Genomic DNA, 26,005 nt, shown 5'->3' with positions numbered 1-26,005 from the left:
CCTTCCTGATATAACCTGTGGTTAGTGACTTGGTGTTCACACGTTCCAGCCATATGATCACTATAGTAGCCTTCCTGATATAACCTGTGGTCAGTGACTTAGAGCTCACACGTTCTAGCCATATGACCACTACCACAAGCCTTCCTGATACAACCTGTGGCTAATGACTTGATGCTCACACGTTCTAGCCATATGACCACTATAGTAGCCTTCCTGATATAGCCTGAGGTCATTGACTTGGTGCTCACACGTTCTAGCCATATGACCACTATAGTAGCCTTCCTGATATAGCCTGAGGTCATTGACTTGGTGCTCACACGTTCTAGCCATATGACCACTATAGTAGCCTTCCTGATATAACCTGTGGTCAGTGACTTGGTGCTCACACATTCTAGCCATATGACCACTATAGTAGCCTTCCTGATATAAGCTGTGGTCAGTGACTTGGTGCTCACACGTTCTAGCCATATGACCACTACAGTAGCCTTCCTGATATAACCTGTGGTCAGTGACTTGGTGCTCACACGTTCTAGCCATATGACCACTACCACAAGCCTTCCTGATAAAACCTGTGGTTAATGACTTGATGCTCACACGTTCTAGCCATATGACCACTATAGTAGCCTTCCTGATATAACCTATGGTCAGTGACATGGTGCTCACACGTTCTAGCCATATGACCACTATAGTAGCCTTCCTGATATAGCCTGTGGTCAGTGACTTGGTGCTCACACGTTCTAGCCATATGACCACTATAGTAGCCTTCCTGATATAGCGTGTGGTCAGTGACTTGGTGCTCACACGATCTAGCCATATGACCACTACAGAAGCCTTCTTGATGTAACCTATGGTCAGTGACTTGATGCTCACATGTTCTAGCCATATGACCACTATAGTAAGCCTTCCTGATATAACCTGTGGTTAGTGACTTGGTGTTCACACGTTCCAGCCATATGATCACTATAATAAGCCTTCCTGATATAACCTATGGTCAGTGACTTGGTGCTCACACGTTCTAGCCATATGACCACTATAGTAGCCTTCCTGATATAACCTGTGGTCAGTGACTTGGTGCTCACACGTTCTAGCCATATGACCACTATAGTAGCCTTCCTGATATAACCTGTGGTTAGTGACTTGGTGCTCACACATTCTAGCCATATGACCACTACAGTAGCCTTCCTGATATAACCTGTGGTCAGTGACTTGGTGCTCACACGTTCTAGCCAAATGACCACTACCACAAGCCTTCCTGATACAACCTGTGGTTAATGACGTGATGCTCACATGTTCTAGCCATATGACCACTATAGTAAGCCTTCCTGATATAACCTGTGGTTAGTGACTTGGTGTTCACACGTTCCAGCCATATGATCACTATAATAAGCCTTCCTGATATAGCCTGTGGTCAGTGACTTGGTGCTCACACGTTCTAGCCATATGACCACTATAGTAGCCTTCCTGATATAGCGTGTGGTCAGTGACTTGGTGCTCACACGATCTAGCCATATGACCACTACAGAAGCCTTCTTGATATAACCTATGGTCAGTGACTTGATGCTCACACGTTCTAGCCATATGACCACTATAATAGCCTTCCTGATATAACCTCTAGTCAGTGACTTGGTGCTCACATGTTCTAGCCATATGACCACTATAGTAAGCCTTCCTGATATAACCTGTGGTTAGTGACTTGGTGTTCACACGTTCCAGCCATATGATCACTATAATAAGCCTTCCTGATATAACCTATGGTCAGTGACTTGGTGCTCACATGTTCTAGCCATATGACCACTACAGTAGCCTTCCTGATATAACCTGTGGTCAGTGACTTGGTGCTCACACGTTCTAGCCATATGACCACTATAGTAGCCTTCCTGATATAACCTGTGGTCAGTGACTTGGTGCTCATACGTTCTAGCCATATGACCACTACAGTAGCCTTCCTGATATTACCTGTGGTCAGTGACTTGGTGCTCAAACGTTCTAGCCATATGACCAGTACCACAAGCCTTCCTGATACAACCTGTGGTTAAAGACTTGATGCTCACACGTTCTAGCCATATGACCACTATAGTAAGCCTTCCTGATATAACCTATGGCCAGTGACTTGGTGCTCACACGTTCTAGCCATATGACCACTATAGTAAGCCTTCCTGATACAACCTGTGGTTAATGAGTTGATGCTCACATGTTCTTGCCATATGACCACTATAGTAGCCTTCCTGATGTAACCTGTGGTCAGTGACTTGGTGCTCACACGTTCTAGCCATATGACCACTATAGTCAGCCTTCCTGATATAACCTGTGGTCAGTGACTTGGCGCTCACACGTTCTAGCCATATGACCACTACAGTAGCCTTCCTGATATAACCTATGGTCAGTGACTTGGTGCTCACACGTTCTAGCCATATGACCACTATAGTAAGCCTTTCTGATATAACCTATGGTCAGTGACTAGGTGCTCACACGTTCTAGCCATATGACCACTATAGTAAGCCTTCCTGATATAACCTATGGTCAGTGACTTGGTGCTCACATGTTCTAGCCATATGACCACTATAGTAGCCTTCCTGATATAACCTCTAGTCAGTGACTTGGTGCTCACATGTTCTAGCCATATGACCACTATAGTAGCCTTCTTGATATAACCTATGGTCAGTGACTTGGTGCTCACACGTTCTAGCCATATGACCACTATAGTAGCCTTCCTGATATAACCTCTAGTCAGTGACTTGGTGCTCACATGTTCTAGCCATATGACCACTATAGTAAGCCTTACTGATATAACCTGTGGTTAGTGACTTGGTGTTCACACGTTCCAGCTATATGATCACTATAGTAGCCTTCCTGATATAACCTGTGGTCAGTGACTTAGAGCTCACACGTTCTAGCCATATGACCACTACCACAAGCCTTCCTGATACAACCTGTGGCTAATGACTTGATGATCACACGTTCTAGCCATATGACCACTATAGTAGCCTTCCTGATATAGCCTGAGGTCATTGACTTGGTGCTCACACGTTCTAGCCATATGACCACTATAGTAGCCTTCCTGATATAGCCTGAGGTCATTGACTTGGTGCTCACACGTTCTAGCCATATGACCACTATAGTAGCCTTCCTGATATAACCTGTGGTCAGTGACTTGGTGCTCACACATTCTAGCCATATGACCGCTATAGTAGCCTTCCTGATATAAGCTGTGGTCAGTGACTTGGTGCTCACACGTTCTAGCCATATGACCACTATAATAGCCTTCCTGATATAACCTCTAGTCAGTGAATTGGTGCTCACATGTTCTAGCCATATGACCACTATAGTAAGCCTTCCTGATATAACCTGTGGTTAGTGACTTGGTGTTCACACGTTCCAGCCATATGATCACTATAATAAGCCTTCCTGATATAACCTATGGTCAGTGACTTGGTGCTCACACGTTCTAGCCATATGACCACTATAGTAGCCTTCCTGATATAACCTGTGGTCAGTGACTTGGTGCTCACACGTTCTAGCCATATGACCACTATAGTAGCCTTCCTGATATAACCTGTGGTTAGTGACTTGGTGCTCACACATTCTAGCCATATGACCACTACAGTAGCCTTCCTGATATAACCTGTGGTCAGTGACTTGGTGCTCACACGTTCTAGCCATATGACCACTACCACAAGCCTTCCTGATACAACCTGTGGTTAATGACGTGATGCTCACACGTTCTAGCCATATGACCACTATAGTAGCCTTCCTGATGTAACCTGTGGTCAGTGACTTGGTGCTCACACGTTCTAGCCATATGACCACTATAGTAGCCTTCCTGATATAACCTATGGTCAGTGACTTGGTGCGCACACATTCTAGCCATATGACCACTATAGTAGCATTCCTGATATAACCTGTGGTCAGTTACTTGGTGCTCACACGTTCTAGCCATATGACCACTACAGTAGCCTTCCTGATATAACCTGTGGTCAGTGACTTGGTGCTCACACGTTCTAGCCATATGACCACTACCACAAGCCTTCCTGATACAACCTGTGGTTAATGACTTGATGCTCACACGTTCTAGCCATATGACCACTATAGTAGCCTTCCTGATATAGCGTGTGGTCAGTGACTTGGTGCTCACACGATCTAGCCATATTACCACTACAGAAGCCTTCTTGATATAACCTATGGTCAGTGACTTGATGCTCACACGTTCTAGCCATATGACCACTATAATAGCCTTCCTGATATAACCTCTAGTCAGTGACTTGGTGCTCACATGTTCTAGCCATATGACCACTATAGTAAGCCTTCCTGATATAACCTGTGGTTAGTGACTTGGTGTTCACACGTTCCAGCCATATGATCACTATAATAAGCCTTCCTGATATAACCTATGGTCAGTGACTTGGTGCTCACACGTTCTAGCCATATGACCACTATAGTAGCCTTCCTGATATAACCTGTGGTCAGTGACTTGGTGCTCACACGTTCTAGCCATATGACCACTATAGTAGCCTTCCTGATATAACCTGTGGTTAGTGACTTGGTGCTCACACATTCTAGCCATATGACCACTACAGTAGCCTTCCTGATATAACCTGTGGTCAGTGACTTGGTGCTCACACGTTCTAGCCATATGACCACTACCACAAGCCTTCCTGATACAACCTGTGGTTAATGACTTGATGCTCACACGTTCTAGCCATATGACCACTATAGTAAGCCTTCCTGATATAACCTATGGCCAGTGACTTGGTGCTCACACGTTCTAGCCATATGACCACTACAGTAGCCTTCCTGATATTACCTGTGGTCAGTGACTTGGTGCTCAAACGTTCTAGCCATATGACCAGTACCACAAGCCTTCCTGATACAACCTGTGGTTAAAGACTTGATGCTCACACGTTCTAGCCATATGACCACTATAGTAAGCCTTCCTGATATAACCTATGGCCAGTGACTTGGTGCTCACACGTTCTAGCCATATGACCACTATAGTAAGCCTTCCTGATACAACCTGTGGTTAATGAGTTTATGCTCACATGTTCTTGCCATATGACCACTATAGTAGCCTTCCTGATGTAACCTGTGGTCAGTGACTTGGTGCTCACACGTTCTAGCCATATGACCACTATAGTAAGCCTTCCTGATATAACCTATGGTCAGTGACTAGGTGCTCACACGTTCTAGCCATATGACCACTATAGTAAGCCTTCCTGATATAACCTATGGTCAGTGACTTGGTGCTCACATGTTCTAGCCATATGACCACTATAGTAGCCTTCCTGATATAACCTCTAGTCAGTGACTTGGTGCTCACATGTTCTAGCCATATGACCACTATAGTAGCCTTCTTGATATAACCTATGGTCAGTGACTTGGTGCTCACACGTTCTAGCCATATGACCACTATAGTAGCCTTCCTGATATAACCTCTAGTCAGTGACTTGGTGCTCACATGTTCTAGCCATATGACCACTATAGTAAGCCTTACTGATATAACCTGTGGTTAGTGACTTGGTGTTCACACGTTCCAGCTATATGATCACTATAGTAGCCTTCCTGATATAACCTGTGGTCAGTGACTTAGAGCTCACACGTTCTAGCCATATGACCACTACCACAAGCCTTCCTGATACAACCTGTGGCTAATGACTTGATGATCACACGTTCTAGCCATATGACCACTATAGTAGCCTTCCTGATATAGCCTGAGGTCATTGACTTGGTGCTCACACGTTCTAGCCATATGACCACTATAGTAGCCTTCCTGATATAGCCTGAGGTCATTGACTTGGTGCTCACACGTTCTAGCCATATGACCACTATAGTAGCCTTCCTGATATAACCTGTGGTCAGTGACTTGGTGCTCACACATTCTAGCCATATGACCACTATAGTAGCCTTCCTGATATAAGCTGTGGTCAGTGACTTGGTGCTCACACGTTCTAGCCATATGACCACTATAATAGCCTTCCTGATATAACCTCTAGTCAGTGAATTGGTGCTCACATGTTCTAGCCATATGACCACTATAGTAAGCCTTCCTGATATAACCTGTGGTTAGTGACTTGGTGTTCACACGTTCCAGCCATATGATCACTATAATAAGCCTTCCTGATATAACCTATGGTCAGTGACTTGGTGCTCACACGTTCTAGCCAAATGACCACTATAGTAGCCTTCCTGATATAACCTGTGGTCAGTGACTTGGTGCTCACACGTTCTAGCCATATGACCACTATAGTAGCCTTCCTGATATAACCTGTGGTTAGTGACTTGGTGCTCACACATTCTAGCCATATGACCACTACAGTAGCCTTCCTGATATAACCTGTGGTCAGTGACTTGGTGCTCACACGTTCTAGCCATATGACCACTACCACAAGCCTTCCTGATACAACCTGTGGTTAATGACGTGATGCTCACACGTTCTAGCCATATGACCACTATAGTAGCCTTCCTGATGTAACCTGTGGTCAGTGACTTGGTGCTCACACGTTCTAGCCATATGACCACTCCAGTAGCCTTCCTGATATAACCTATGGTCAGTGACATGGTGCTCACACGTTCTAGCCATATGACCACTATAGTAAGCCTTCCTGATATAACCTGTGGTTAGTGACTTGGTGTTCACACGTTCCAGCCATATGATCACTATAGTAGCCTTCCTGATATAACCTGTGGTCAGTGACTTAGAGCTCACACGTTCTAGCCATATGACCACTACCACAAGCCTTCCTGATACAACCTGTGGCTAATGACTTGATGCTCACACGTTCTAGCCATATGACCACTATAGTAGCCTTCCTGATATAGCCTGAGGTCATTAACTTGGTGCTCACATGTTCTAGCCATATGACCACTATAGTAGCCTTCCTGATATAACCTATGGTCAGTGACTTGGTGCTCACACATTCTAGCCATATGACCACTATAGTAGCATTCCTGATATAACCTGTGGTCAGTTACTTGGTGCTCACACGTTCTAGCCATATGACCACTACAGTAGCCTTCCTGATATAACCTGTGGTCAGTGACTTGGTGCTCACACGTTCTAGCCATATGACCACTACCACAAGCCTTCCTGATACAACCTGTGGTTAATGACTTGATGCTCACACGTTCTAGCCATATGACCACTATAGTAGCCTTCCTGATATAGCGTGTGGTCAGTGACTTGGTGCTCACACGATCTAGCCATATTACCACTACAGAAGCCTTCTTGATATAACCTATGGTCAGTGACTTGATGCTCACACGTTCTAGCCATATGACCACTATAATAGCCTTCCTGATATAACCTCTAGTCAGTGACTTGGTGCTCACATGTTCTAGCCATATGACCACTATAGTAAGCCTTCCTGATATAACCTGTGGTTAGTGACTTGGTGTTCACACGTTCCAGCCATATGATCACTATAATAAGCCTTCCTGATATAACCTATGGTCAGTGACTTGGTGCTCACACGTTCTAGCCATATGACCACTATAGTAGCCTTCCTGATATAACCTGTGGTCAGTGACTTGGTGCTCACACGTTCTAGCCATATGACCACTATAGTAGCCTTCCTGATATAACCTGTGGTTAGTGACTTGGTGCTCACACATTCTAGCCATATGACCACTACAGTAGCCTTCCTGATATAACCTGTGGTCAGTGACTTGGTGCTCACACGTTCTAGCCATATGACCACTACCACAAGCCTTCCTGATACAACCTGTGGTTAATGACTTGATGCTCACACGTTCTAGCCATATGACCACTATAGTAGCCTTCCTGATGTATCCTGTGGTCAGTGACTTGGTGCTCACACGTTCTAGCCATATGACCACTACAGTAGCCTTCCTGATATAACCTATGGTCAGTGACATGGTGCTCACACGTTCTAGCCATATGACCACTATAGTAAGCCTTCCTGATATAACCTGTGGTTAGTGACTTGGTGTTCACACGTTCCAGCCATATGATCACTATAGTAGCCTTCCTGATATAACCTGTGGTCAGTGACTTAGAGCTCACACGTTCTAGCCATATGACCACTACCACAAGCCTTCCTGATACAACCTGTGGCTAATGACTTGATGCTCACACGTTCTAGCCATATGACCACTATAGTAGCCTTCCTGATATAGCCTGAGGTCATTAACTTGGTGCTCACATGTTCTAGCCATATGACCACTATAGTAGCCTTCCTGATATAACCTATGGTCAGTGACTTGGTGCTCACACATTCTAGCCATATGACCACTATAGTAGCATTCCTGATATAACCTGTGGTCAGTTACTTGGTGCTCACACGTTCTAGCCATATGACCACTACAGTAGCCTTCCTGATATAACCTGTGGTCAGTGACTTGGTGCTCACACGTTCTAGCCATATGACCACTACCACAAGCCTTCCTGATACAACCTGTGGTTAATGACTTGATGCTCACACGTTCTAGCCATATGACCACTATAGTAGCCTTCCTGATATAGCGTGTGGTCAGTGACTTGGTGCTCACACGATCTAGCCATATTACCACTACAGAAGCCTTCTTGATATAACCTATGGTCAGTGACTTGATGCTCACACGTTCTAGCCATATGACCACTATAATAGCCTTCCTGATATAACCTCTAGTCAGTGACTTGGTGCTCACATGTTCTAGCCATATGACCACTATAGTAAGCCTTCCTGATATAACCTGTGGTTAGTGACTTGGTGTTCACACGTTCCAGCCATATGATCACTATAATAAGCCTTCCTGATATAACCTATGGTCAGTGACTTGGTGCTCACACGTTCTAGCCATATGACCACTATAGTAGCCTTCCTGATATAACCTGTGGTCAGTGACTTGGTGCTCACACGTTCTAGCCATATGACCACTATAGTAGCCTTCCTGATATAACCTGTGGTTAGTGACTTGGTGCTCACACATTCTAGCCATATGACCACTACAGTAGCCTTCCTGATATAACCTGTGGTCAGTGACTTGGTGCTCACACGTTCTAGCCATATGACCACTACCACAAGCCTTCCTGATACAACCTGTGGTTAATGACTTGATGCTCACACGTTCTAGCCATATGACCACTATAGTAGCCTTCCTGATGTATCCTGTGGTCAGTGACTTGGTGCTCACACGTTCTAGCCATATGACCACTACAGTAGCCTTCCTGATATAACCTATGGTCAGTGACATGGTGCTCACACGTTCTAGCCATATGACCACTATAGTAGCCTTCCTGATATAGCGTGTGGTCAGTGACTTGGTGCTCACACGATCTAGCCATATGACCACTACAGAAGCCTTCTTGATATAACTTATGGTCAGTGACTTGATGCTCACAAGTTCTAGCCATATGACCACTATAATAGCCTTCCTGATATAACCTCAAGTCAGTGACTTGGTGCTCACATGTTCTAGCCATATGACCACTATAGTAAGCCTTCCTGATATAACCTGTGGTTAGTGACTTGGTGTTCACACGGTCCAGCCATATGATCACTATAATAAGCCTTCCTGATATAACCTATGGTCAGTGACTTGGTGCTCACACGTTCTAGCCATATGACCACTATAGTAGCCTTCCTGATATAACCTGTGGTCAGTGACTTGGTGCTCACACGTTCTAGCCATATGACCACTATAGTAGCCTTCCTGATATAACCTGTGGTCAGTGACTTGGTGCTCACACGTTCTAGCCATATGACCACTATAGTAGCCTTCCTGATATAACCTGTGGTTAGTGACTTGGTGCTCACACGTTCTAGCCATATGACCACTACAGTAGCCTTCCTGATATAACCTTTGGTCAGTGACTTGGTGCTCACACGTTCTAGCTATATGACCACTACCACAAGTCTTCCTGATACAACCTGTGGTTAATGACTTGATGCTCACACGTTCTAGCCATATGACCACTATAGTAGCCTTCGTGATGTAACCTGTGGTCAGTGACTTGGTGCTCACACGTTCTAGCCATATGACCACTACAGTAGCCTTCCTGATATAACCTATGGTCAGTGACATGGTGCTCACACGTTCTAGCCATATGACCACTATAGTAGCCTTCCTGATATAGCCTGTGGTCAGTGACTTGGTGCTCACACGTTCTAGCCATATGACCACTATAGTAGCCTTCCTGATATAGCGTGTGGTCAGTGACTTGGTGCTCACACGATCTAGCCATATGACCACTACAGAAGCCTTCTTGATATAACCTATGGTCAGTGACTTGATGCTCACACGTTCTAGCCATATGACCACTATAATAGCCTTCCTGATATAACCTCTAGTCAGTGACTTGGTGCTCACATGTTCTAGCCATATGACCACTATAGTAAGCCTTCCTGATATAACCTGTGGTTAGTGACTTCGTGTTCACACGTTCCAGCCATATGATCACTATAATAAGCCTTCCTGATATAACCTATGGTCAGTGACTTGGTGCTCACACGTTCTAGCCATATGACCACTATAGTAGCCTTCCTGATATAACCTGTGGTCAGTGACTTGGTGCTCACACGTTCTAGCCATATGACCACTATAGTAGCCTTCCTGATATAACCTGTGGTCAGTGACTTGGTGCTCACACGTTCTAGCCATATGACCACTATAGTAGCCTTCCTGATATAACCTGTGGTCAGTGACTTGGTGCTCACACGTTCTAGCCATATGACCACTATAGTAGCCTTCCTGATATAACCTGTGGTCAGTGACTTGGTGCTCACACGTTCTAGCCATATGACCACTATAGTAGCCTTGCTGATATAACCTGTGGTCAGTGACTTGGTGCTCACACGTTCTAGCCATATGACCACTATAGTAGCCTTCCTGATATAGCGTGTGGTCAGTGACTTGGTGCTCACACGATCTAGCCATATGACCACTACAGAAGCCTTCTTGATATAACCTATGTTCAGTGACTTGGTGCTCACACGTTCTAGCCATATGACCACTATAGTAGCCTTCCTGATATAACCTCTAGTCAGTGACTTGGTGCTCACATGTTCTAGCCATATGACCACTATAGTAAGCCTTCCTGATATAACCTGTGGTTAGTGACTTGGTGTTCACACGTTCCAGCCATATGATCACTATAGTAGCGTTCCTGATATAACCTGTGGTTAGTGACTTAGTGCTCACACGTTCTAGCCATATGACCACTATAGTAGCCTTCCTGATATATCCTGTGGTCAGTGACTTGGTGCTCACGCGTTCTAGCCATATGACCACTATAGTAGCCTTCCTGATATAGCGTGTGGTTAATGAGTTGATGCTCACACGTTCTTGCCATATGACCACTATAGTAGCCTTCCTGATATAACCTATGGCCAGTGACTTGGTGCTCACACGTTCTACCCATATGACCACTATAGTAAGCCTTCCTGATACAACCTGTGGTTAATGAGTTGATGCTCACACGTTCTTGCCATATGACCACTATAGTAGCCTTCCTGATGTAACCTGTGGTCAGTGACTTGGTGCTCACACGTTCTAGCCATATGACCACTATAGTCAGCCTTCCTGATATAACCTGTGGTCAGTGACTTGGTGCTCACACGTTCTAGCCATATGACCACTACAGTAGCCTTCCTGATATAACCTATGGTCAGTGACTTGGTGCTCACACGTTCTAGCCATATGATAACTATAATAAGCCTTGCAAATATTCAAACCTGTGGTGGTTAGTGACTTGGTGCTCACATGTTCTAGCCATATGACCACAATAGTAAGCCTTCCTGATATAGACTGTGGTCATTGACTTGGTGCTCACACGTTCTAGCCATATGACCACTATAGTAGCCTTCCTGATATAACCTATGGTCAGTGACTTGGTGCTCACACGTTCTAGCCATATGACCACTATAGTAGCCTTTCTGATATAACCTGTGGTCAGTGACTTCGTGCTCACATGTTCTAGCCATATGACCACTACAGTAGCCTTCCTGATATAACCTGTGGTCAGTGACTTGGTGCTCACACGTTCTAGCCATATGACCACTATAGTAGCCTTCCTGATATAACCTGTGGTCAGTGACTTGGTGCTCATACGTTCTAGCCATATGACCACTACAGTAGCCTTCCTGATATTACCTGTGGTCAGTGACTTGGTGCTCAAACGTTCTAGCCATATGACCAGTACCACAAGCCTTCCTGATACAACCTGTGGTTAAAGACTTGATGCTCACACGTTCTAGCCATATGACCACTATAGTAAGCCTTCCTGATATAACCTATGGCCAGTGACTTGGTGCTCACACGTTCTAGCCATATGACCACTATAGTAAGCCTTCCTGATACAACCTGTGGTTAATGAGTTGATGCTCACACGTTCTTGCCATATGACCACTATAGTAGCCTTCCTGATGTAACCTGTGGTCAGTGACTTGGTGCTCACACGTTCTAGCCATATGACCACTATAGTCAGCCTTCCTGATATAACCTGTGGTCAGTGACTTGGCGCTCACACGTTCTAGCCATATGACTACTACAGTAGCCTTCCTGATATAACCTATGGTCAGTGACTTGGTGCTCACACGTTCTAGCCATATGACCACTATAGTAAGCCTTCCTGATATAACCTATGGTCAGTGACTAGGTGCTCACACGTTCTAGCCATATGACCACTATAGTAAGCCTTCCTGATATAACCTATGGTCAGTGACTTGGTGCTCACACGTTCTAGCCATATGACCACTATAGTAGCCTTCCTGATATAACCTCTAGTCAGTGACTTGGTGCTCACATGTTCTAGCCATATGACCACTATAGTAGCCTTCTTGATATAACCTATGGTCAGTGACTTGGTGCTCACACGTTCTAGCCATATGACCACTATAGTAGCCTTCCTGATATAACCTCTAGTCAGTGACTTGATGCTCACATGTTCTAGCCATATGACCACTATAGTAAGCCTTCCTGATATAACCTGTGGTTAGTGACTTGGTGTTCACACGTTCCAGCCATATGATCACTATAGTAGCCTTCCTGATATAACCTGTGGTCAGTGACTTAGAGCTCACACGTTCTAGCCATATGACCATTACCACAAGCCTTCCTGATACAACCTGTGGCTAATGACTTGATGCTCACACGTTCTAGCCATATGACCACTATAGTAGCCTTCCTGATATAGCCTGAGGTCATTGACTTGGTGCTCACACGTTCTAGCCATATGACCACTATAGTAGCCTTCCTGATATAGCCTGAGGTCATTGACTTGGTGCTCACACGTTCTAGCCATATGACCACTATAGTAGCCTTCCTGATATAACCTGTGGTTAGTGACTTGGTGCTCACACATTCTAGCCATATGACCACTACAGTAGCCTTCCTGATATAACCTGTGGTCAGTGACTTGGTGCTCACACGTTCTAGCCATATGACCACTACCACAAGCCTTCCTGATACAACCTGTGGTTAATGACGTGATGCTCACACGTTCTAGCCATATGACCACTATAGTAGCCTTCCTGATGTAACCTGTGGTCAGTGACTTGGTGCTCACACGTTCTAGCCATATGACCACTACAGTAGCCTTCCTGATATAACCTATGGTCAGTGACATGGTGCTCACACGTTCTAGCCATATGACCACTATAGTAGCCTTCCTGATATAGCGTGTGGTCAGTGACTTGGTGCTCACACGATCTAGCCATATGACCACTACAGAAGCCTTCTTGATATAACCTATGGTCAGTGACTTGATGCTCACACGTTCTAGCCATATGACCACTATGATAGCCTTCCTGATATAACCTCAAGTCAGTGACTTGGTGCTCACATGTTCTAGCCATAAGACCACTATAGTAAGCCTTCCTGATATAACCTGTGGTTAGTGACTTGGTGTTCACACGGTCCAGCCATATGATCACTATAATAAGCCTTCCTGATATAACCTATGGTCAGTGACTTGGTGCTCACACGTTCTAGCCATATGACCACTATAGTAGCCTTCCTGATATAACCTGTGGTCAGTGACTTGGTGCTCACACGTTCTAGCCATATGACCACTATAGTAGCCTTCCTGATATAACCTGTGGTCAGTGACTTGGTGCTCACACGTTCTAGCCATATGACCACTATAGTAGCCTTCCTGATATAACCTGTGGTTAGTGACTTGGTGCTCACACGTTCTAGCCATATGACCACTATAGTAAGCCTTCCTGATATAACCTGTGGTTAGTGACTTGGTGTTCACACGTTCCAGCCATATGATCACTATAGTAGCCTTCCTGATATAACCTGTGGTCAGTGACTTAGAGCTCACACGTTCTAGCCATATGACCACTACCACAAGCCTTCCTGATACAACCTGTGGCTAATGACTTGATGCTCACACGTTCTAGCCATATGACCACTATAGTAGCCTTCCTGATATAGCCTGAGGTCATTGACTTGGTGCTCACATGTTCTAGCCATATGACCACTATAGTAGCCTTCCTGATATAACCTATGGTCAGTGACTTGGTGTTCACACATTCTAGCCATATGACCACTATAGTAGCCTTCCTGATATAACCTGTGGTCAGTGACTTGGTGCTCACACGTTCTAGCCATATGACCACTACAGTAGCCTTCCTGATATAACCTGTGGTCAGTGACTTGGTGCTCACACGTTCTAGCCATATGACCACTACCACAAGCCTTCCTGATACAACCTGTGGTTAATGACTTGATGCTCACACGTTCTAGCCATATGACCACTATAGTAGCCTTCCTGATGTAACCTGTGGTCAGTGACTTGGTGCTCACACGTTCTAGCCATATGACCACTACAGTAGCCTTCCTGATATAACCTATGGTCAGTGACATGGTGCTCACACGTTCTAGCCATATGACCACTATAGTAGCCTTCCTGATATAGCCTGTGGTCAGTGACTTGGTGCTCACACGTTCTAGCCATATGACCACTATAGTAGCCTTCCTGATATAGCGTGTGGTCAGTGACTTGGTGCTCACACGATCTAGCCATATGACCACTACAGAAGTCTTCTTGATATAACCTATGGTCAGTGACTTGATGCTCACACGTTCTAGCCATATGACCACTATAATAGCCTTCCTGATATAACCTCTAGTCAGTGACTTGGTGCTCACATGTTCTAGCCATATGACCACTATAGTAAGCCTTCCTGATATAACCTGTGGTTAGTGACTTGGTGTTCACACGTTCCAGCCATATGATCACTATAATAAGCCTTCCTGATATAACCTATGGTCAGTGACTTGGTGCTCACACGTTCTAGCCATATGACCACTATAGTAGCCTTCCTGATATAACCTGTGGTCAGTGACTTGGTGCTCACACGTTCTAGCCATATGACCACTATAGTAGCCTTCCTGATATAACCTGTGGTCAGTGACTTGGTGCTCACACGTTCTAGCCATATGACCACTATAGTAGCCTTCCTGATATAACCTGTGGTTAGTGACTTGGTGCTCACACGTTCTAGCCATATGACCACTACAGTAGCCTTCCTGATATAACCTTTGGTCAGTGACTTGGTGCTCACACGTTCTAGCTATATGACCACTACCACAAGTCTTCCTGATACAACCTGTGGTTAATGACTTGATGCTCACACGTTCTAGCCATATGACCACTATAGTAGCCTTCCTGATGTAACCTGTGGTCAGTGACTTGGTGCTCACACGTTCTAGCCATATGACCACTATAGTAGCCTTCCTGATATAGCGTGTGGTCAGTGACTTGGTGCTCACACGATCTAGCCATATGACCACTACAGAAGCCTTCTTGATATAACCTATGGTCAGTGACTTGATGCTCACACGTTCTAGCCATATGACCACTATAATATCCTTCCTGATATAACCTCTAGTCAGTGACTTGGTGCTCACATGTTCTAGCCATATGACCACTATAGTAAGCCTTCCTGATATAACCTGTGGTTAGTGACTTGGTGTTCACACGTTCCAGCCATATGATCACTATAATAAGCCTTCCTGATATAACCTGTGGTCAGTGACTTGGTGCTCACACGTTCTAGCCATATGACCACTATAGTAGCCTTCCTGATATAACCTGTGGTCAGTGACTTGGTGCTCACACGTTCTAGCCATATGACCACTATAGTAGCCTTCCTGATATAACCTGTGGTCAGTGACTTGGTGCTCACACGTTCTAGCCATATGACCACTATAGTAGCCTTCCTGATATAACCTGTGGTCAGTGACTTGGTGCTCACACGTTCTAGCCATAAGACCACTATAGTAGCCTTCCTGATATAACCTGTGGTCAGTGACTTGGTGCTCACACGTTCTAGCCATATGACCACTATAGTAGCCTTCCTGATATAACCTGTGGTCAGTGACTTGGTGCTCACACGTTCTAGCCATATGACCAATATAGTAGCCTTGCTGATATAACCTGTGGTCAGTGACTTGGTGCTCACACGTTCTAGCCATATGACCACTATAGTAGCCTTCCTGATATAGCGTGTGGTCAGTGACTTGGTGCTCACACGATCTAGCCATGTGACCACTACAGAAGCCTTCTTGATATAACCTATGGTCAGTGACTTGGTGCTCACACGTTCTAGCCATATGACCACTATAGTAGCCTTCCTGATATAACCTCTAGTTAGTGACTTGGTGCTCACATGTTCTAGCCATATGACCACTATAGTAAGCCTTCCTGATATAACCTATGGTCAGTGACTTGGTGCTCACACGTTCTAGCCATATGACCACTATAGTAGCCTTCCTGATATAACCTGTGGTCAGTGACTTGGTGCTCACACGTTCTAGCCATATGACCACTACAGAAGCCTTCCTGATATAACCTGTGGTTAATGACTTGATGCTCACACGTTCTAGCCATATGACCACTATAGTAAGCCTTCCTGATATAACCTATGGTCAGTGACTTGGTGCTCACAAGTTCTAGCCATATGACCACTATAGTAGCCTTCCTGATATAACCTGTGGTCAGTGACTTGGTGCACACATGTTCTAGCCATATGACCACTATAGTACATTTCCTGATATAACCTGTGGTCTGTAACTTGGTGCTCACTAGAGATGAGCGTTGTTCGACTCGAACTGTTCGCCAATCTCAAATTCGAGCTGTTTTGGGCGGTGTTCGAGCCGTTCGGCGAACACGAACGATTTGAGAAAAATTCGGCTGTTCGAGGTTATGTTCGATAACTGTTCGTGCACCAAAATCATAACTGGATTTTTTCTCAGTAATGATGAAAATTAATGTTAATACGCAGTTTGAGTGTACAGCGGGGTGGGGGGAGGGGCAGGGGATGGATTTCTGCAGGAATAATGAAGATCTCCATTTTTTTTTCTCTTTCCCGCATTTGCAGTGGGGAGGTGCAGTCTGTCAGCCTATCAGCAGCGCACACATGGAGAGAACTGCTATTTTTCACACAAGCAAGGGCATGTGTCATTGGCAGTGTATGTCACATGTCCTTGCCCTATAAGACCAAGCCATTTTCCCCGTCGCCACCATTTTCTCACTGCTGCAGCTGCGTGTTAGACGGCACCGCTGTTGCTGTGTGCGCTATACCTTGTTAATTTCAAGCCAATTTTCGCACAAATCTACAGATAGCTTGGGAGTAGGGAATACTTGTGATTGCAGTCCTTTTAAGGACTAGGTTACAGCATTTCCTACGACTTTTATCAGGCAGGTCTGTGCTCTTAAATAGATAGATTGTGGGAGTAAAGACTAATTGTAATTGCAGTCCTTTTCAGGACTAGGTTACATCAGTTCCTATCAGTTTTTGCCAGGCAGGTCTGTGCCAGTGCTGTGCAAGTTTTTTTCACAGCATTTGGCTGAATCTAGCAAAGCTAATCCTTTTTGGCCTATTGCAGAGTGTGTTAGTCAGTGGAGTAGCCTATCTGTGTTGCAAGATATACCACCTGTGTATAGAATACCAATTTTTTTACTGCACCTAGTGAAGTAAAATCTTTTGGGCATAGCATCATTCTATTAGTCCATCTATACTGACCTCCATCAGGTTGCAAATTGAATATAATTTTTTTCTGCATCTAGCTCTGAAAAAATATTTGGCCTTCTAGCAGTGTGTGGGACTTGTTCTATTAGTCCATCTATACTGACCTCCATCAGGTTGCAAACTGAATATAATTTTTTTCTGCATCTAGCTCTGAAAAAATATTTGGCCTTCTAGCAGTGTGTGGGACTTTCTCTATTAGTCCATCTATACTGACCTCCATCAGGTTGCAAATTAAAAATAATTTTTATCTGCATCTACCTCTGAAAAAATATTTGGGCTTCTAGCTGTGTGTGGGACTTGTTCTATTAGTCCATCTATACTGACCTCCATCAGGTTGCAAACTGAATATAATTTTTTTCTGCATCTAGCTCTGAAAAAATATTTGGCCTTCTAGCAGTGTGTGGGACTTTCTCTATTAGTCCATCTATACAGACCTCCATCAGGTTGCAAACTGAATATAATTTTTTTCTGCATCTACCTCTGAAAAAATATTTGGGCTTCTAGCTGTGTGTGGGACTTGTTCTATTAGTCCATCTATACTGACCTCCATCAGGTTGCAAACTGAATATAATTTTTTTCTGCATCTAGCTCTGAAAAAATATTTGGCCTTCTAGCAGTGTGTGGGACTTTCTCTATTAGTCCATCTATACTGACCTCCATCAGGTTGCAAATTAAAAATAATTTTTTTTCTGCATCTACCTCTGAAAAAATATTGGGCTTCTAGCTGTGTGTGGGACTTGTTCTATTAATCCATCTATACAGACCTCCATCAGGTTGCAAACTGAATATAATTTTTTTCTGCATCTACCTCTGAAAAAATATTTGGGCTTCTAGCTGTGTGTGGGACTTGTTCTATTAGTCCATCTATACTGACCTCCATCAGGTTGCAAACTGAATATAATTTTTTTCTGCATCTAGCTCTGAAAAAATATTTGGCCTTCTAGCAGTGTGTGGGACTTTCTCTATTAGTCCATCTATACTGACCTCCATCAGGTTGCAAATTAAAAATAATTTTTATCTGCATCTACCTCTGAAAAAATATTTGGGCTTCTAGCTGTGTGTGGGACTTGTTCTATTAGTCCATCTATACTGACCTCCATCAGGTTGCAAACTGAATATAATTTTTTTCTGCATCTAGCTCTGAAAAAATATTTGGCCTTCTAGCAGTGTGTGGGACTTTCTCTATTAGTCCCTCTATACTGACCTCCATCAGGTTGCAAATTAAAAATAATTTTTATCTGCATCTACCTCTGAAAAAATATTTGGCCTTCTAGCAGTGTGTGGGACTTTCTCTATTAGTCCATCTATACTGACCTCCATCAGGTTGCAAATTAAAAATAATTTTTATCTGCATCTACCTCTGAAAAAATATTTAGGCTTCTAGCTGTGTGTGGGACTTGTTCTATTAGTCCATCTATACTGACCTCCATCAGGTTGCAAACTGAATATAATTTTTTTCTGCATCTAGCTCTGAAAAAATATTTGGCCTTCTAGCAGTGTGTGGGACTTTCTCTATTAGTCCATCTATACTGACCTCCATCAGGTTGCAAATTAAAAATATTTTTTATCTGCATCTACCTCTGAAAAAATATTTAGGCTTCTAGCTGTGTGTGGGACTTGTTCTACTAGTCCATCTATACTGACCTCCATCAGGTTGCAAACTGAATATAATTTTTTTCTGCATCTAGCGCTGAAAAAATATTTGGCCTTCTAGCAGTGTGTGGGACTTTCTCTATTAGTCCATCTATACTGACCTCCATCAGGTTGCAAATTAAAAATAATTTTTTTTCTGCATCTACCTCTGAAAAAATATTGGGCTTCTAGCTGTGTGTGGGACTTGTTCTATTAATCCATCTATACAGACCTCCATCAGGTTGCAAACTGAATATAATTTTTTTCTGCATCTAGCTCTGAAAAAATATTTGGCCTTCTAGCAGTGTGTGGGACTTTCTCTATTAGTCCATCTATACTGACCTCCTTCAGGTTGCAAATTAAAAATAATTTTTATCTGCATCTAGCTCTGAAAAAATATTTGGCCTTCTAGCAGTGTGTGGGACTTGTTCTATTAGTCCATCTATACTGACCTCCATCAGGTTGCAAACTGAATATAATTTTTTTCTGCATCTAGCTCTGAAAAATATTTGGCCTTCTAGCAGTGTGTGGGACTTGTACTATTAGTCCACCTATACTGACCTCCATCAGGTTGCAAATTCAAAATAATTTTTTGTCTGCATCTAGCCGTGAAAAAATATTTGGCCTTCTAGCAGTGTGTGGGACTTTCTCTATTAGTCCATCTATACTGACCTCCATCAGGTTGCAAACTGAATATATTTTTTTTCTGCATCTACCTCTGAAAAAATATTTGGGCTTCTAGCTGTGTGTGGGACTTGTTCTATTAGTCCATCTATACTGACCTCCATCAGGTTGCAAATCGAATATAATTTTTTTCTGCATCTAACCCAGCCAATAGTTTTGGCCTAATACCACAGTTTGGCCACTCAGCTCTGCTCGGTTCCCATCCATTGTTTTTTTGTGCAAACAACTCCAGAGTTGTGAATTAGTTAACCACCAAAATGAGTGGAAAAAGGCCTGCTGCTGGTGGAAAGGGGAATAGGCGTGTTGGGAAGGGGAAAAAAGGTTGTGTCCGTGGGGTAGGTGTTAAAGCAACAGTAACATCTGCAGAAGAAAGACCATCTTCCAGCCAAACTAAAATGTCTACTTCTTTTAGCGGACAATGTGATAAGATCCCTTTCTTACGGCCACGCCAATCGCTACAAATTCCAGATGAGGCACAAAAACAGCAGGTGCTTCAACGGATATCAAGTGCTCCTTTAAGTGGGCTCTCCTCCACATCAACTTCAACATCACAAATACTCCAGTCCTCAAAGGTGTCACCCCAATCGCACTTGCTTCCTCACAGCTCCCAAATCTCCAGCTGCCCGTCTGAGTATGAGGTAGAACAGATGGTTGAGTCTGCAGAGCTGTTTACTCATACTATAGCCTGGGAATCAGAGGTCGACTCCAGCGCTTCTGTGAATCCAGACGAGGAAATGATCTGCACTGATGCCCAGAATCTTTATGAGTCGGATCCAGGACCAGACGCAGAAGGTTCTGACCATAATGTAGACCCTCATTCCCAAAATGTAACTCCTGTTGGTGGAGACAATGAGGAAGACGATGATAAGACTCAAATACCTGATTGGAGCGACAACTTTAGTTTTTTGTCAGGGCAGGAACAGGTTGGCTCTGAGGACGACGGGTGTGATAACGCACAGGGTGATGATGATGAGGTTGGAGATCCCACTTACTGTCAACCCACAGACAGCCAAGAGATGAGGTCAGCAGAGGAGGTGGAGGAAGATGCTAGTGACGACGAGGTCAGGTTGCGCCTTCCTGGACAGAGACGTAGTACTGGAAGCACGTCAACAACTGCATCCTCAAACACAACTCTGCCTCTCACCACAAGTCGTGGTGGCTCTTCAGGTCGCATGGGTGCTAAGCCTTGCATAGCCTGGGCATTTTTTCAGATCGATAAAGATGACCCAACTCGTGTTATCTGTAACATTTGTCAGCAAAAGCTAAGTAGAGGCCAAAAAATACATAGTTTGAGTACTTCATGCATGAACCGGCACATGGACATGAAGCATAAGTTGCAGTGGGAAGCTCAGTGTGCTACAATGCCGCCTAGCCGGCCGGGCCAACCACCGTCTGCCATATCTTGTGCATCCGCGGCCTCTTCATCCTCTGTGACTGGGGGGACAGCAGTCACACCTGTTTTGGGGCGCAGACCTGCCACCTCTTTACCCGCAACAGCCAGCGTGATTGGCAGGTCATCATTTTCTTTGGAGGTGGTAACACCAGCTGGTGTTGAGCGCTGTCCGACATCGATAGCACCACCTTTGGATCAAGGCAACCTAACATGTCTGCCTGCATCTTCCTCACAGACCGGCAGTTTGCCGGGGACACCCTTATCAACCCCGTCTAAGCACAATAGCCAGCCCTCGGTCCCTCAGATGTGGACAAGTAAAAGACCATTTCCTCCTAGCCATGAGAAAGCTAAGAGGTTGAATTTCACCATCTGCAAGCTCTTGGCTACAGAAATGCTGCCTTTCCGCCTGGTGGACACAGAGGATTTTCGAGACCTTATGTCTGTCGCAGTGCCCCAGTACCAGATGCCCAGTCGGCACTACTTCTCAAAGAAAGGTGTGCCTGCGCTCCACCAGCATGTCGCACACAACATCACCGCTTCTTTGAGAAACTCTGTGTGTGACAGGGTGCATTTCACCACAGACACTTGGACGAGTAGGCATGGACAGGGGCGTTACATGTCGCTGACTGGGCACTGGGTAACTATGGTGACAGCAGGACAAGGGGCTGCTGTCCAAGTCTTGCCGTCCCCACGAGTTGTGCGTCAATCCTCTTTATGTCAAAGTTCCTCCACTGCTTCTGCCTCCTCAACCTCCTCTCGGTCTTCCACCTGCACCCAAAGCCTGTCTGGTCATGCCACAAGCTTTCTAACTGCGCAGAAGGGATCCTGCACACCTCCTTACTATGCTGGCAGTAGGGCTCAACGTCATCAGGCGTTTTTTACTTTGAAATGTCTGGGAAATGTGAGTCACACAGCTGAGGAGTTGTGGTCAGCTCTGGAGAACCAATTTCATGAATGGTTGTCTCCACTGGACCTGAAACCAGGGAAGGCCGTGTGCGACAATGCTGCAAACCTGGGTGCGGCCCTTCGCCGGGGCAATGTCACACACGTGCCTTGTATGGCTCACGTGTTGAACCTGGTTGTCCAGCAATTTTTAGCCCACTATCCCAGACTAGATGGCCTTCTGCAGAGGGCACGGTCGCTGTGTGCTCACTTCCGCCGTTCGCATCCCGCAGCTCAGCGACTTACATCTCTACAGAAGTCGTTGGGCCTGCCACTTCACCAGCTAAAATGCGATGTGCCTACCCGGTGGAATTCAACTCTGCACATGTTGCAGCGACTGTGGCAGCACCGACAAGCCCTGGTGCAATACGTTCTGACGTATAGCCTGGGCCAACGAGATCCAGAGGTGGGGCAAATCACGCTGGAGGAGTGGTCTCAGATCAGGGACCTATGCACCCTTCTGCACAGATTTGAAATGGCGACGAAGATGTTTAGTGCTGACGATGCCATTATCAGCATGACTATTCCGGTGATTTACATGCTGGAGCACATGTTAAACAGAATTCGGAGTCAGGTGGTGGCACAAGAGGAGGTGGAGGAAGTAGAGGAGGAGGAGTTGTATGCGGAAGGGCTAACATCTGCAAGGTCCAGACGGTCGGCAGCACCAAGGCGGCAGGCATGTGAGGGTGGGGGAGATGGTTTTACCAGGGCGCATGGTAGCAGCCAAACTAGTGAGGAAGGTGCAGGAGCCCAGGAAGAAGTGGAGGACGAACTGATGGAAGACTCATCAGATGAGGGAGACCTTGATCACATTTCTGTTGTGCGAGGTTGGGGGGAGAGGACAGAGGAAGGAAGCATGATTGTTACCTCGCCACCAACACAACAGGGACTTGGTGCTCCTGCATGCGCAACACACATGAGTGCCTTCTTGCTGCACTACCTGCAACATGACCCTCGAATTGTGAGAATTAGAAATAATCCTGACTACTGGGTTGCCACACTGTTAGATCCCCGGTACAAAAGTAAATTTGCCGAAATTATTCCTGCCATAGAAAGGGATGCACGCATGCAGGAGTATCAGCAGAGACTGTTGCAGAATCTTACATGTGCTTTTCCACAAAACACCAGTGGTGCACGTAGTGAATCTCACAGTTCCAACTTGCCAACCGTGGGACCGTCAAGTGTTCAGCACTCAAACCGTAACAGAACCACAGTATCTGCTGGTAACATCAATTTTGCGGAATCATTTCACCACTTTTTTAGCCCATCCTTTGCAAGGCCACAGGAGACAAGAAGTCTGACACATAGTCAACGCCTAGAGACGATGGTACAGGAGTATCTCCAAGTAAACATTGAAGCCATGACTGTGTCACTGGACCCTTGCTCTTTTTGGGCTTCCAATCTGGATAAATGGCCGGAGCTAGCCACTTACGCCTTGGAGATCTTGTCATGCCCCGCAGCCAGCGTTCTGTCTGAACGTGTGTTCAGCGCTGCTGGTGGTGTGCTGACAGATAAGCGCACGCGGCTCTCCACTGATAATGTAGACAGACTCACGTTCATAAAGATGAACAAATCATGGATCCGAAATGACTTTTCTACCCCTGTGTCATCCTGGGGAGAGTAAAAGCTTGATGATTGGTTAAAATCACCCTACCAACCGTTTTAAGCTTTCAAATTACTAATCATGTTTATCTGTATATTGGCTGGAAAATAATTTGGGCTTTGTAGCAGTGTGCAGCACTGATTCTATTAGGCCATCTATAATAAGCTCCACCAGATTTAAAATTACTAATCATGTTTATCTGTATCTTGGCTGGAAAATAATTTGGGCTTTGTAGCAGTGTGCAGCACTGATCCTATTAGGCCATCTATACTAAGCTCCACCAGATTTAAAATTAATAATAATTTTTAGCTGCATCTAGCCCGGAAAATAATTTTGGGGCTCCGAGATGCGCAAGACACATAAGTGCCTTCTTGCTGCACTACCTGCAACATGACCCTCATATTGTCAGAATTCGAAGTAATCATGACTACTGGGTTGCCACACTCTTAGATCCCCCAAACTTTTCGATCAACCTTTTCATTTTAATAAAGACCAAAAAAATTGTCATTTTTGAAATTATAAGCATTAGCAGGTTATTAGAAACTGAAATCAAACAGTTTTCAACTCAAAACTTTATTCTAGGTGATGTTACATTTTCACATAGGACCCCTTGTTCGAAAGGAGCTTCTGAACTCTCTCGTCCATTGAATTTGTCAGGTTTTGGATGGTTTCTGCTTCAATTGTTTTGCATGAGGACAGAATACCCTCCCAGAGCTGTTGCTTAGATGTGAACTGCCTCCCGCCATCATAGACACTCCTTTTGATGATGCTCCAGAGGTTCTGAATGGGGTAGAGGTCAGGGGAGCATGGGGGTCACACCATAAGTTTGTCCCCTTTTATGCCCATATCAGCCAGAGATGCAGATGTTTTATGTGCAGCATGAGATGGTGCATTATCATGCAAAAAAATGATCTTGCTGTGAAATACACGGTTCTTCTTCTTAAACCATGGCAGGAAGTGCTGTTTGAGAAAATCCACATACATTATGGAGTTCATCTTTAGCGCCTTCAGGGATCCTAAAGGGGCCGACAATCTCTCTCCCCATGATTCCAGCCCAAAACATTACTCCACCTCCTCCTTGTTGGCGCTGTAGCCGTGTTTGCGTGGGGTGTCCATCAACCAGCCATCCTCCACTCCATCCATCTGGACCATCGAGCGCTGCACGGCACTCATCCGTGAACAAAACAGTTTTGAAATCAGTCTTCATGTAATGTTTAGCCCACTGGAGCCGTTTCTGCTTGTGTGAAGTGGATAGAGGAGGTCGACAGGATGGCGTATGCACAGCTGCAAACCTCTGAAGGACCCTGCATCTTGTTGTTCGGGGGACGTTGGAGGCACCAGCAGCTTCAAAAACTTGTCAGCTGCTATGACAAGGCTTTTTTGCCGCTGCTCTTTTAACCTGACGTAATTGCCTGTAGGAAAGAGTCCTCAATTTGCCCTTATCAGCACGCACACGTGTGTACTGTGAATCAGCTACATACTTCTTGATTGCCAAGACACTTCATCCTGATCATCGCACAATGTTGATTGTAGTCATGCCTTGACCTAAACACTCCACAATTTGTTGCTTCTCAGCAGCCGACACATCCTTTTTCTTTCCCATTTTGGCAGAAAATGTAGGCTGCTTAATAATGTGAGACAGCCTTCTTAAGTAGTCTTGCCTTTCATTGGACACACCTGCCAAACTAATTAGCACAGGTGTCTGCAATTGCTTACAGTGATATAAAGAGCCCTGACACACATCACCATCAATGAGTTTAACTGACAAACAAACAA

This window comes from Phyllobates terribilis, unplaced genomic scaffold, assembly GCF_046119375.1.
Source record: "Phyllobates terribilis strain yellow unplaced genomic scaffold, ASM4611937v1 Scaffold_2__4_contigs__length_985480577, whole genome shotgun sequence".
Lineage (NCBI taxonomy): Eukaryota > Metazoa > Chordata > Amphibia > Anura > Dendrobatidae > Phyllobates > Phyllobates terribilis.
This window is presented reverse-complemented; position numbering follows the sequence as displayed.